The sequence below is a fragment of the Triticum urartu genome, chromosome 7 (genome assembly GCF_003073215.2).
Source record: "Triticum urartu cultivar G1812 chromosome 7, Tu2.1, whole genome shotgun sequence".
In the NCBI taxonomy this organism is placed as follows: domain Eukaryota; kingdom Viridiplantae; phylum Streptophyta; class Magnoliopsida; order Poales; family Poaceae; genus Triticum; species Triticum urartu.
The window spans coordinates 145,678,181-145,689,915 of NC_053028.1; positions in this window are offsets into that span (position 1 = coordinate 145,678,181).

The window sequence follows — 11,735 nt, forward strand, 5'->3', positions numbered from 1 at the left end:
AAGCGTGCGGACCCTACGGGTTCGAGAACAATGTAGACATGACCGAGACACATCTCCGGTCAATAACCAATAGCGGAACCTGGATGCTCATATTGGCTCCCACATATTCTACGAAGATCTTTTATCGGTCAGACCGCATAACAACATACGTTGTTCCCTTTGTCATCGGTATGTTACTTGCCCGAGATTCGATCGTCGGTATCTCAATACCTAGTTCAATCTCGTTGCCGGCAAGTCTCTTTACTTGTTCTGTAATACATCATCTTGCAACTAACTCATTAGTTGCATTGCTTGCAAGGCTTAGGTGATGTGCATTACCGAGAGGGCCCAGAGATACCTCTCCGACAATCGGAGTGACAAATCCCAATCTCGAAATACGCCAACCCAACATGTACCTTTGGAGACACCTGTAGAGCACCTTTATAATCACCCAGTTACGTTGTGACGTTTGGTAGCACTCAAAGTGTTCCTCCGGCAAACGGGAGTTGCATAATCTCATAGTCATAGGAACATGTATAAGTTATGAAGAAAGCAATAGCAACATACTAAATGATCGGGTGCTAAGCTAATGGAATGGGTCATGTCAATCACATCATTCTCCTAATAATGTGATCCCGTTAATCAAATCACAACACATGTCTATGGTTAGGAAACATAACCATCTTTGATTAATGAGCTAGTCAAGTAGAGGCATACTAGTGACGTTTAGTTTGTCTATGTATTCACACAAGTATTATGTTTCCGGATAATACAATTCTAGCATGAATAATAAACATTTATCATGATATAAGGAAATAAAATAATAACATTATTATTGCCTCTAGGGCATATTTCCTTCAAGTTGAACCAAGTGTGGCTACGCCCGGTCCTTGCGAAGGTTAAAAACACCAACTTGACAAACTATCGTTGTGGTTTTGATGCGTAGGTAAGAACGGTTCTTGCTTAAGCCCGTAGCAGCCACGTAAAACTTGCAACAACAAAGTAGAGGACGTCTAACTTGTTTTTGCAGGGCATGTTGTGATGTGATATGGTCAAGACATGATGCTAAATTTTATTGTATGAGATGATCATGTTTTGTAACCGAGTTATCGGCAACTGGCAGGAGCCATATGGTTGTCGCTTTATTGTATGCAATGCAATTGCGCTGTAATGCTTTACTTTATCACTAAGCGGTAGCGATAGTCGTGGAAGCATAAGATTGGCGAGACGACAACGATGCTACGATGGAGATCAAGGTGTCGCGCCGGTGACGATGGTGATCATGACGGTGCTTCGGAAGGATGGAGATCACAAGCACAAGATGATGATGGCCATATCATATCACTTATATTGATTGCATGTGATGTTTATCTTTATGCATCTTATCTTGCTTTGATTGACGGTAGCATTATAAGATGATCTCTCACTAAATTATCAAGAAGTGTTCTCCCTGAGTATGCACCGTTGCCAAAGTTCGTCGTGCCCAGACACCACGTGATGATCGGGTGTGATAAGCTCTACGTCCATCTACAACGGGTGCAAGCCAGTTTTGCACACGCAGAATACTCAGGTTAAACTTGACGAGCCTAGCATATGCAGATATGGCCTCGGAACACTGAGACCGAAAGGTCGAGCGTGAATCATATAGTAGATATGATCAACATAGTGATGTTCACCATTGAAACTACTCCATTCACGTGATGATCGATGGTTTAGTTGATTTGGATCACGTGATCACTTAGAAGATTAGAGGGATGTCTATCTAAGTGGGAGTTCTTAAGTAATATGATTAATTGAACTTTAATTTATCATGAACTTAGTCCTGGTAGTATTAGCATATCTATGTTGTAGATCAATAGCTCGCGTTTAGCTCCCCTGTTTATTTTTTGATATGTTCCTAGAGAAAACTAAGTTGAAAGATGTTAGTAGCAATGATGCGGATTGGATCCGTGATCTAAGGTTTATCCTCATTGCTGCACAGAAGGAATATGTCTTTGATGCACCGCTAGGTGACAAACCTATTGCAGGAGCAGATGCATATGTTATGAACATTTGGCTAGCTCAATATGATGACTACTTGATAGTTTAGTGCACCATGCTTAAACGGCTTAGAATCGGGACTTCAAAGACATTTTGAACGTCATGGACCATATGAGATGTTCCAGGAGTTGAAGTTAATATTTCAAGCAAATACCCGAGTTGAGAGATATGAAGTCTCCAACAAGTTCTATAGCTAAAAGATGGAGGAGAATAGCTCAAGCAGTGAGCATGTGCTCAGATTGTCTGGGTACTACAATCGCTTGAATCAAGTGGGAGTTAATCTTCCAGATAAAATAGTGATTGACAGAATTCTCTAGTCACCATCACCAAGTTAGTAGAACTTCGTGATGAACTATGATATGCAAGGGATAACGGAAACGATTCCCAAGCTCTTCGTAATGCTGAAATCGACGAAGGTAGAAATCAAGAAAAATATCAAGTGTTGATGGTAGACAAGACCACTAGTTTCAAGAAAAGGGCAAAGGGAAGAAGGGGAACTTCAAGAAGAACGGCAAGCAAATTGCTGCTCAAGTGAAGAAGCCCAAGTCTGGTCCTAAGCCTGAGACTAAGTGCTTCTACTGCAAAGGGACTGGTCACTGGAAGCGGAACTGCCCCAAGTATTTGGCAGATAAGAAGGATGGCAAAGTGAACAAAGGTATATTTGATATACAGATTATTGATGTGTATTTTACTAGTGTTCGTAGCAACCCCTCGGTATTTGATACTAGTTCAGTTGCTAAGAGTAGTAACGCGAAACGGGAGTTGCAGAATGAACATAGACTAGTTAAGGGTGAAGTGACGATGTGTGTTGGAAGTGGTTCCAAGATTGATATGATCATCATCGCACACTCCCTATACTTTTGGGATTAGTGTTGAACCTAAATAAGTGTTATTTGGTGTTTGTGTTGAGCATGAATATGATTTGATCATGTTTATTGCAATACGGTTTTTCATTTAAGTAAGAGAATAAATTGTTGTTCTGTTTACATGAATAAAACCTTATATGGTTACACACCGAATGAAAATGGTTCGTTGGATCTCGATTGTAGTGATACACATATTCATAATATTGAAACCAAAAGATGCAAAGGTAATAATGATGGTGCAATTTATTTGTGGCACTGCCGTTTAGGTCATATTGGTGTAAAGCGCATGAAGAAAATCCATGCTAATGGGCTTTTGGAATCACTTGATTATGAATCAGTTGATGCTTGCGAACCATGCCTCATGGGCAAGATGACTAAGACTCCATTCTCCAGAACAATGGAGCGAGCAACTGACTTATTGGAAATAATACATACTGATGTATGCGGTCCGATGAGTGTTAAGGCTCACGGCAAGTATCGTTATTTTCTGACCTTCACAGATGATTTGAGCGGATATGGGTATATCTACTTAATGAAACACAAGTCTGAAACATTTGAAAAGTTCAAAGAATTTCAGAGTGAAGTGGAGAATCATCATAACAAGAAAATAAAAGTTTCTACGATATAATCGCAGAGGCAAAATATTTGAGTTAAGAGTTTGGCCTTCAGTTAAAACAATGTGAAATAGTTTCAGTACTCACGCCACCTGGAACACCACAGTGTAATGGTGTGTCCGAACGTCATAACCGTACTTTATTAGATATGGTGCGATCTATGATGTCTCTTACCGATCTACCACTATCATTTTGGGGTTATGCATTAGAGACAGCTGCATTCATGTTAAATAGGGCACCATCTAAATCCGTTGAGACGACACCGTATGAACTATGGTTTGGCAAGAAACCTAAGCTGTCGTTTCTTAAAGTTTGAGGTTGCAATGCTTATGTGAAAAGTTTCAACCTGATAAGCTCAAACCCAAATCAGAGAAGTGCGTCTTCATAGGATATCACAGATCCGAAGGCAAGATATTCGTTGCTAAGAACGGATCCTTTCTAGAGAAGGAGTTTCTCTCGAAATAAGTGAGTGGGAGGAAAGTAGAACTTGATGAGGTAATTGTACCTGCTCCCTTATTGGAAAGTAGTTCATCACAGAAATCTGTTCCTGTGACTACTACACCAATTAGTGAGGAAGCTAATGATGATGATCATGTAGCTTCAGATCAAGTTACTACCGAACCTCGTAGGTAAACCAGAGTGAGATTCACACCAGAGTGGTACGATAATGTTGTTCTGGAGGTCATGTTACTTGACCATGACGAGCCTACGAACTATGAGGAAGCGATGATGAGCCCAGATTCCGTGAAATGGCTTGAGGCCATGAAATCTGAGATGAGATCCATGTATGAGAACAAAGTATGGACTTTGATTGACTTGCCCAATGATCGGTGAGCCATTGAGATTAAATGGATCTTCAAGAGGAAGACGGACGCTGATAGTAGTGTTACTATCTACAAAGCTAGAATTGTCGCAAAAAGGTTTTTGACAAGTTCAAGGTGTTGACTACGATGAGAGTTTCTCACTCGTATCTATGCTTAAGTCTGTCTGAATCATGTTAGCAATTGCCGCATTTTATGAAATCTGGCAAATGGATAAACAAAATGGCATTCCTTAATGGATTTATTAAAGAAGAGTTGTATATGATGCAACCAGAAGGTTTTGTCAATCCTAAAGGTACTAACAAAATATGCAAGCTCCAGCGATCCATCTATGGACTGGTGCAAGCATCTCGGAGTTGGAATATACGCTTTGATAAGTTGATCAAAGCATATAGTTTTATACAGACTTGCGGTGAAGCCTGTATTTACAAGAAAGTGAGTGGGAGCACTACAATATTTCTGATAAGTATATGTGAAAGACATATTGTTGATCGGAGATAATGTAGAATTATTCTGCAAAGCATAAAGGAATGTTTGAAAGGAGTTTTTCAAAGAAAGTCCTCAGTGAAGCTGCTTACATATTGAGCATCAAGATCTATAGAGATAGATCAAGACACTTGATAAGTTTTTCAATGAGTACATACCTTGACAAGATTTTGAAGTAGTTCAAAATGGAATAGTCAAAGAAGGAGTTCTTGCCTGTGTTACAAAGGTGTGAAGTTGAGTAAGACTCAAAACCCGACCACGGCAGAAGATAGAGAGAGAATGAAAGTCATTCCCTATGCCTCAGCCATAGGTTCTATAAAGTATGCCATGCTGTGTACCAGACCTATTGTATACCCTGCCCTGAGTTTGGCAAGGGAGTACAATAGTGATCTAGGAGTAGATCATTGGACATTGGTCAAAATTATCCTTAGTGGAATAAGGATATGTTTCTCAATTATGGAGGTGACAAAAGGTTCGTCGTAAAGGGTTACGTCGATGCAAGTTTTGACACTGATCCAGATGACTCTAAGTCTCAATCTGGATACATATTGAAAGTGGGAGCAATTAGCTAGAGTAGCTCCATGCAGAGCATTGTTGACATAGAAATTTGCAAAATACTTACGGATCTGAATGTGGCAGACCTGTTGACTAAACTTCTCTCACAAGCAAAACATGATCACACCTCAGTACTCTTTGGGTGTTAATCACATAGCGATGTGAACTAGATTATTGACTCTAGTAAACCCTTTGGGTGTTGGTCACATGTCGATGTGAACTATGGGTGTTAATCACATGGTGATGTGAACTATTGATGTTAAATCACATGGCGATGTGAACTAGATTATTGACTCTAGTGCAAGTGGGAGACTGAAGGAAATATGCTCTAGAGGCAATAATGAAGTTATTATTTATTTCCTTATATCATGATAAATGTTTATTATTCATGCTAGAATTGTATTAACCGGAAACATAATACATGTGTGAATACATAGACAAATAGAGTGTCACTAGTATGCCTCTACTTGACTAGCTTGTTGATCAAAGATGGTTATGTTTCCTAACCATAGACGTGAGTTGTCATTTGATTAACAGGATCACATCATTAGGAGAATAATGTGATTGACTTGACCCATTCCGTTAGCTTATCACTTGATCGTTTAGTTTGTTGCTATTGCGTTCTTCATGACTTATACATGTTCCTATGACTATGAGATTATGCAACTCCCGTTTACCGGAGGAACACTTTGTGTGCCACCAAACGTCACAACGTAACTGGGTGATTATAAAGGTGCTCTACAGGTGTCTCCAAAGGTACTTGTTGGGTTGGCGTATTTCGAGATTAGGATTTGTCACTCCGATTGTCGGAGAGGTATCTCTGGGCCCACTCGGTAATGCACATCACTATAAGCCTTGCAAGCATTGCAACTAATGAGTTAGTTGCGGGATGATGTATTACGGAACGAGTAAAGAGACTTGCCGGTAACGAGATTGAACTAGGTATTGAGATACCGACGATCGAATCTCGGGCAAGTAACATACCAATGACAAAGGGAACAATGTATGTTGTTATGCGTTGACCGATAAAGATCTTTCGTAGAATATGTAGGAGCCAATATGGGCATCCAGGTCCCGCTATTGGTTATTGACAAGAGAGGTGTCTTGGTCATGTCTACATAGTTCTCGAACCCATAGGGTCCGCATGCTTAACGTTCGTTGATGATATAGTACTATATGAGTTATGTATGTTGATGACCGAATGTTGTTCGGAGTCCGGGATGAGATCACGGACATGACGAGGAACTCCGGAATGGTCCGGAGATAAAGTTTGATATATGGGATAGTAGTGTTTGATCTCCGGAAGGGTTCCGGAATTCACCGGAAGGGGTTCCGGATGTTTCCCAAAATGTTTGGGCACGAGAACACTTTATCTGGGCCAAAGGGGAAAGCCCACGAGGCTTTTGGAAAGTGCAAAAGGAAGTTTTGCGGAGACCAGAGGCTAGACGCCAGGAACCCTGGCGTCTAGCCCTGGAGTACGAGAAGGACTCTTGCCTTTCGGGTGAAACCGACTTTGAGGAGGCTTTTACTCCAAGTTTCGACCCCGGGGCTCAACATATAAATAGAGGGGTAGGGCTAGCACCAAAGACACATCAAGAAACACCAAGCCGTGTGCCGGCAACCCCATCCCCTCTAGTTTATCCTCCGTCATAGTTTTCGTAGTGCTTAGGCGAAGCCCTGCGGAGATTGTTCTTCACCAACACCGTCACCATGCCGTCGTGCTGCCGGAACTCATCTAGTACTTCGCCCCTCTTGCTGGATCGAGAAGGCGAGGACGTCACCGAGCCGAACGTGTGCAGAACTCGGAGGTGCTGTGCTTTTGGTACTTGGATCGGTCAGACGTGAAGACGTATGGCTACATCAACCGCGTTGATATAACGCTTCCGCGAATAGTCTACGAGGGTACGTAGACAACACTCTCCCCTCTCGTTGCTATGCATCACCATGATCTTGCGTGTGCGTAGGAAATTTTTTGAAATTACTACGTTCCCCAACAAGGAGAAGGGGGGTGGTGGCGGATTTCGGTTTGAGGCCAAGTGGCTAAAGGAGGAAGGGTGCGATTTAGTGGTGGAGGAGGCGTGGAGGAGAGTAAGAGAAGGCGGAGTTGTGGATGTGGCTGCGGCGTTGAATGGAGTGGCTCGAGATCTTTCAAGATGGAGTAAGGATGTTGTGGGTGATTCGGAGAAAAAGTTAAAGGAAGCCAAGCGGGAGCTGGAGAACTGTAGGAAGAAGGCTATTACACCTGAAAGGGTTGCGGAGGAGGTGCGGTTGCATTGCTTGGTGGATCATTTGGAGGAAGTAGTGGACATTAAGTGGAGACAGCGGGCTCATGTGTGGTGGCTAAAGGAGGGAGATAGGAACACTAAGTTTTTCTTCAGATATGCCTCAGCGTGGAGGAAGGCCAATAGAATTAGGAGACTTAGAAGGGAGGATGGGGTGGTGGTGGAGGAAGGAAGGGGTTTAACTAACTATGTCATGTCTTATTTTCAGGATCTCTTCACCTCGAATGGCATTGGCCAATATGATGAGCTGCTCCGGGCGGTGCCGGTGAAAGTTACAGGTGCCATGAATGGTACCCTCATGGCTGCTTACTCGGATATGGAAATCAAATCGGCACTTGATCAGATTGGTGACCTCAAAGCACCAGGACCGGATGGTATGCCCGCACTGGTCTTCAAAAAATACTGGTTGTTGATGGGCAAGAACATAATCGAGGAGGTGCGGCGTGTACTCGAGGGGGGTGATATGCCGGAGGGGTGGAATGATACCCATGTTGTGCTAATACCCAAGGTGAAAAACCCCTCGAGGATTAAGGATCTCCGTCCTATCAGCTTGTGTAATGTTTTGTACAAAATTGTCTCAAAAGTGGTGGCCAACCGACTCAAGCTTATTCTGCCGGAGATCATCTCAGACAACCAAAGTGCGTTTGTACCTGGAAGGCTGATAACGGACAATATCCTCATGGACTATGAGATTTCTCACTTCTTGATGAACAAACGGACTGCGAAAGAAGAGTTTGCAGCGGTAAAGGTGGACATGAGCAAAGCCTATGACCGGGTTGAGTGGGCTTTCTTGGAAGCTATGATGCATAAGCTTAGATTCGCGCGTAACTGGGTGAAGCTGGTAATGAAGTGTGTAGTTTCAGTGCGGTACATCATTAAGATTAATGGTGAGTTATCCCGACAGTTTGCACCATCGAGAGGGCTCTGGCAGGGCGATCCAAGTTCGCCCTATCTCTTTGTGATTTGTGCCGAGGGGTTGTCGGCGTTGCTGAATGAGGCCCAGCAGATAGGCAACTTTGAGGGCATACGGATTTGCCCAGGGGTGCCTGCTATCTCGCACTTGTTCTTCGCCGATGATTCAGTGCTGCTCATGCGTGCGCGGATGGAGGAAGCTTTGGAACTCCAACACATCCTTCAGGTTTATGAGAGGTGCTCGGGGCAATGCATCAACCATGAGAAGTCTGCGGTGATGTTTAGCAAAAACTGCTCCGAGCAAACTAAGTTAAATGTAAAAGGGGCGCTGGGCATACAAAGTGAAGCATACAATGAGAAATATCTGGGGCTGCCGGTGTACATTGGATGATCCAAGCGCAAGGCTTTTGCTTATCTTAAGGACCGGATTTGGAATCATATGCAGGGCTGGAATGAGAGGACCTTGTCTAGGCAAGGAAAGGAAATTCTCGTTAAAGGAGTTGCACAAGCGATTCCAACCTTTGCAATGTTAGTTTTCTACCTCACAAAATCGTTCTGTGAAGAGCTCAGTTCTATGATTGCCAGATACTGGTGGAGGCACCAAGATAAAGACAACAAGATCCATTGGATTAGTTGGCAGAGGCTCACACGGTCGAAGGGAAGGGGAGGCCTGGGGTTTCGGGACATACATGACTTCAACATTGCTATGCTGGCCCGGCAGGTTTGGCGTCTGATAGAGCAACCGGAGAGTCTGTGTGCGTAGCTTATGAAGGCAAAGTACTACCCAGACTGCTCTATACTGGATGCGGTACCGACCTCAAACATGTCATATGCCTGGCGCAGTATCACATACGGCATTGATCTTGTTAAGCAAGGAATGATCTGGCGGGTTGGGGACGGGCATAGCATCCACATCTGGGATGATCCATGGATTCCGCGTGCTTGGTCTAGGCGAGTCATCACTCCTCGCGGGGCAAACCTACTGACAAGAGTCGCTGAGCTCATTGACCCAACATCTGGCAACTGGGGTGTGGACCTGGTTAATGAGATGTTCTGGGAAGAGGATGTCAAACTGATCCTCCAAATGCCACTAAGGGACGGAGCCGGTGACTTTCTAGCATGGCATTTCGATCCTAAAGGTGTGTTCTCAGTTAAGCAAGCGTATAAGCTGAAGCAGGCTTTGTCCGAACCTAGGCTTGCACTGGCCGATGGTAACCTGGAGGGAGGAGGGGAGGCAAAATGGAAAAGATTATGGGACATAGCGTGCCCGGGGAAGGTCAAACATTTTATGTGGCGTCTAGCGCACAACACACTGGCCACAAAGGACATTTTGTGTCGGAGGGGTATGGCGATCGAGAATCACAAATGCTTCCTGTGCAATGCGAGGCATGAATCCGCTAAGCACCTGTTTGTGGAGTGCCACGAGATAAAGCAGGTATGGCGGGGCCTCGATCTTGAACCTGTGAGATTGAGACTCACGGAATGTGACAGCGCGTACATCACCTTGGATTGCCTCTGGCAAATACCTGAGAAGGATCGAATAGCTATCATCGTCATGTGGTGGCAATGGTGGTCTCAACGCAACAAGGTTCGAGAGGGAGAGAAGCCGATGGACCACGCGCAGTTTGCCATGAGGGCTGCATGCACGGCTGCAGAGTATGAAGGGTGTTTCTGCAAACCACCACCCCCACCAAAGAGCACGGTCCGATGGACCCCTCCACCACCGGATATTCTCAAATTCAACGTCGACGGGGCTTTTTAGGAGGATGAATTGCTGGGAGCCTGGGGCGTGGTTGTAAGGACTAATGCAGGCGAGGTGGTGGCAGCGCCGGCTGGCCGTATTGACAATGTTGTTGATGCCTTCGGTGCTGAGCTGAGAGCGGTGGAACAAGCTCTTGAACTTGCGGCGGAGTTGGGAGTGATTCGGCTGGCAGTGGAGATGGATGCCCAGATGCTTGTACAGGCTCTGAACAGACGTACTCCAGATTGCTCGCGGTACGCAGCGGCGATTGAGGATATCAAGGTGCAATCCCGGCTATGGTTCTCTTCATGTTTGTTTGCTCATTGCAAACGAGAGGCCAACATGGCAGCTCACCATATGGCGCAATTAGGCACGACTCTCCCAATGGGAGAGGTTTTATTTGCGGATCATGTAATTCCAGCAAGTGTTGCTGACTCTGTTATGGGCGATCTTGCCCTGAATGTTTCGTAATAAAGCTATTTGCTTACCTTCAAAAAAAGCTATGGAAATCAAAGCAAATAGAGACCAAAGCTCTGATACCACTTGTAGGATTGAAAGTATGTCTAGAGGGGGGTGATTAGACTACTTGACCAAATAAAAATATAGCCTTTTCCCAATTTTAAGTCTTGGCAGATTTAAACAACTTAGCACAAGTCAAGTAATTAACCTACACATGCAATTCTAAGAGTATAGCAGAAGAATGTAAGATAATTGCATATGAAGGTAAAGGGAGGAGTTTGAGGGAGCAAACTCAATGTAGACACGGAGATTTTTGGCGTGGTTCCGATAGGTGGTGCTATCGTACATCCACGTTGATGGAGACTTCAACCCATGAAGGGTAACGGTTGCACGAGTCCATGGAGGGCTCCACCCACGAAGGGTCCACGAAGAAGCAACCTTGTCTATCCCACCATGGCCATCTCCCATGAAGGACTTGCCTCACTAGGGTAGATCTTCACGAAGTAGGCGATCTCCTTGCCCGTACAAACTCCTTGGTTCAACTCCACAATCTTGACGGACGCTCCCAAGTGACACCTAGCCAATCTAGGAGACACCACTCTCCGAAAGGTAATAGATGGTGTGTTGATGATGAACTCCTTGCTCCCCAACACTTAGCTCTCCCTCATAGGATTGGATTTGGTGGAAAGAGGGTTTGAGTGGAAAGCAACTTGGGGAAGGCTAGAGATCAAGATTTATGTGGTTGGAATGGAATATCTTGACCTCAACACAAGTGTAGGTGGTTCTCTCTCGGAAAATGTATGTTGGAAGTGTAGGCATGTTCTGATGGCTCTCTCCACAAATGAAGAGTGGGTGGAGGGGTATATATAGCCTCCACACAAAATCTAACCGTTACACACAAATCACCGAACTCGGTGGGATCGAATCATGAAACTCGGTCAAACCGATTTAGTTCAAAATGTGAATGTTAGGATTTTCGA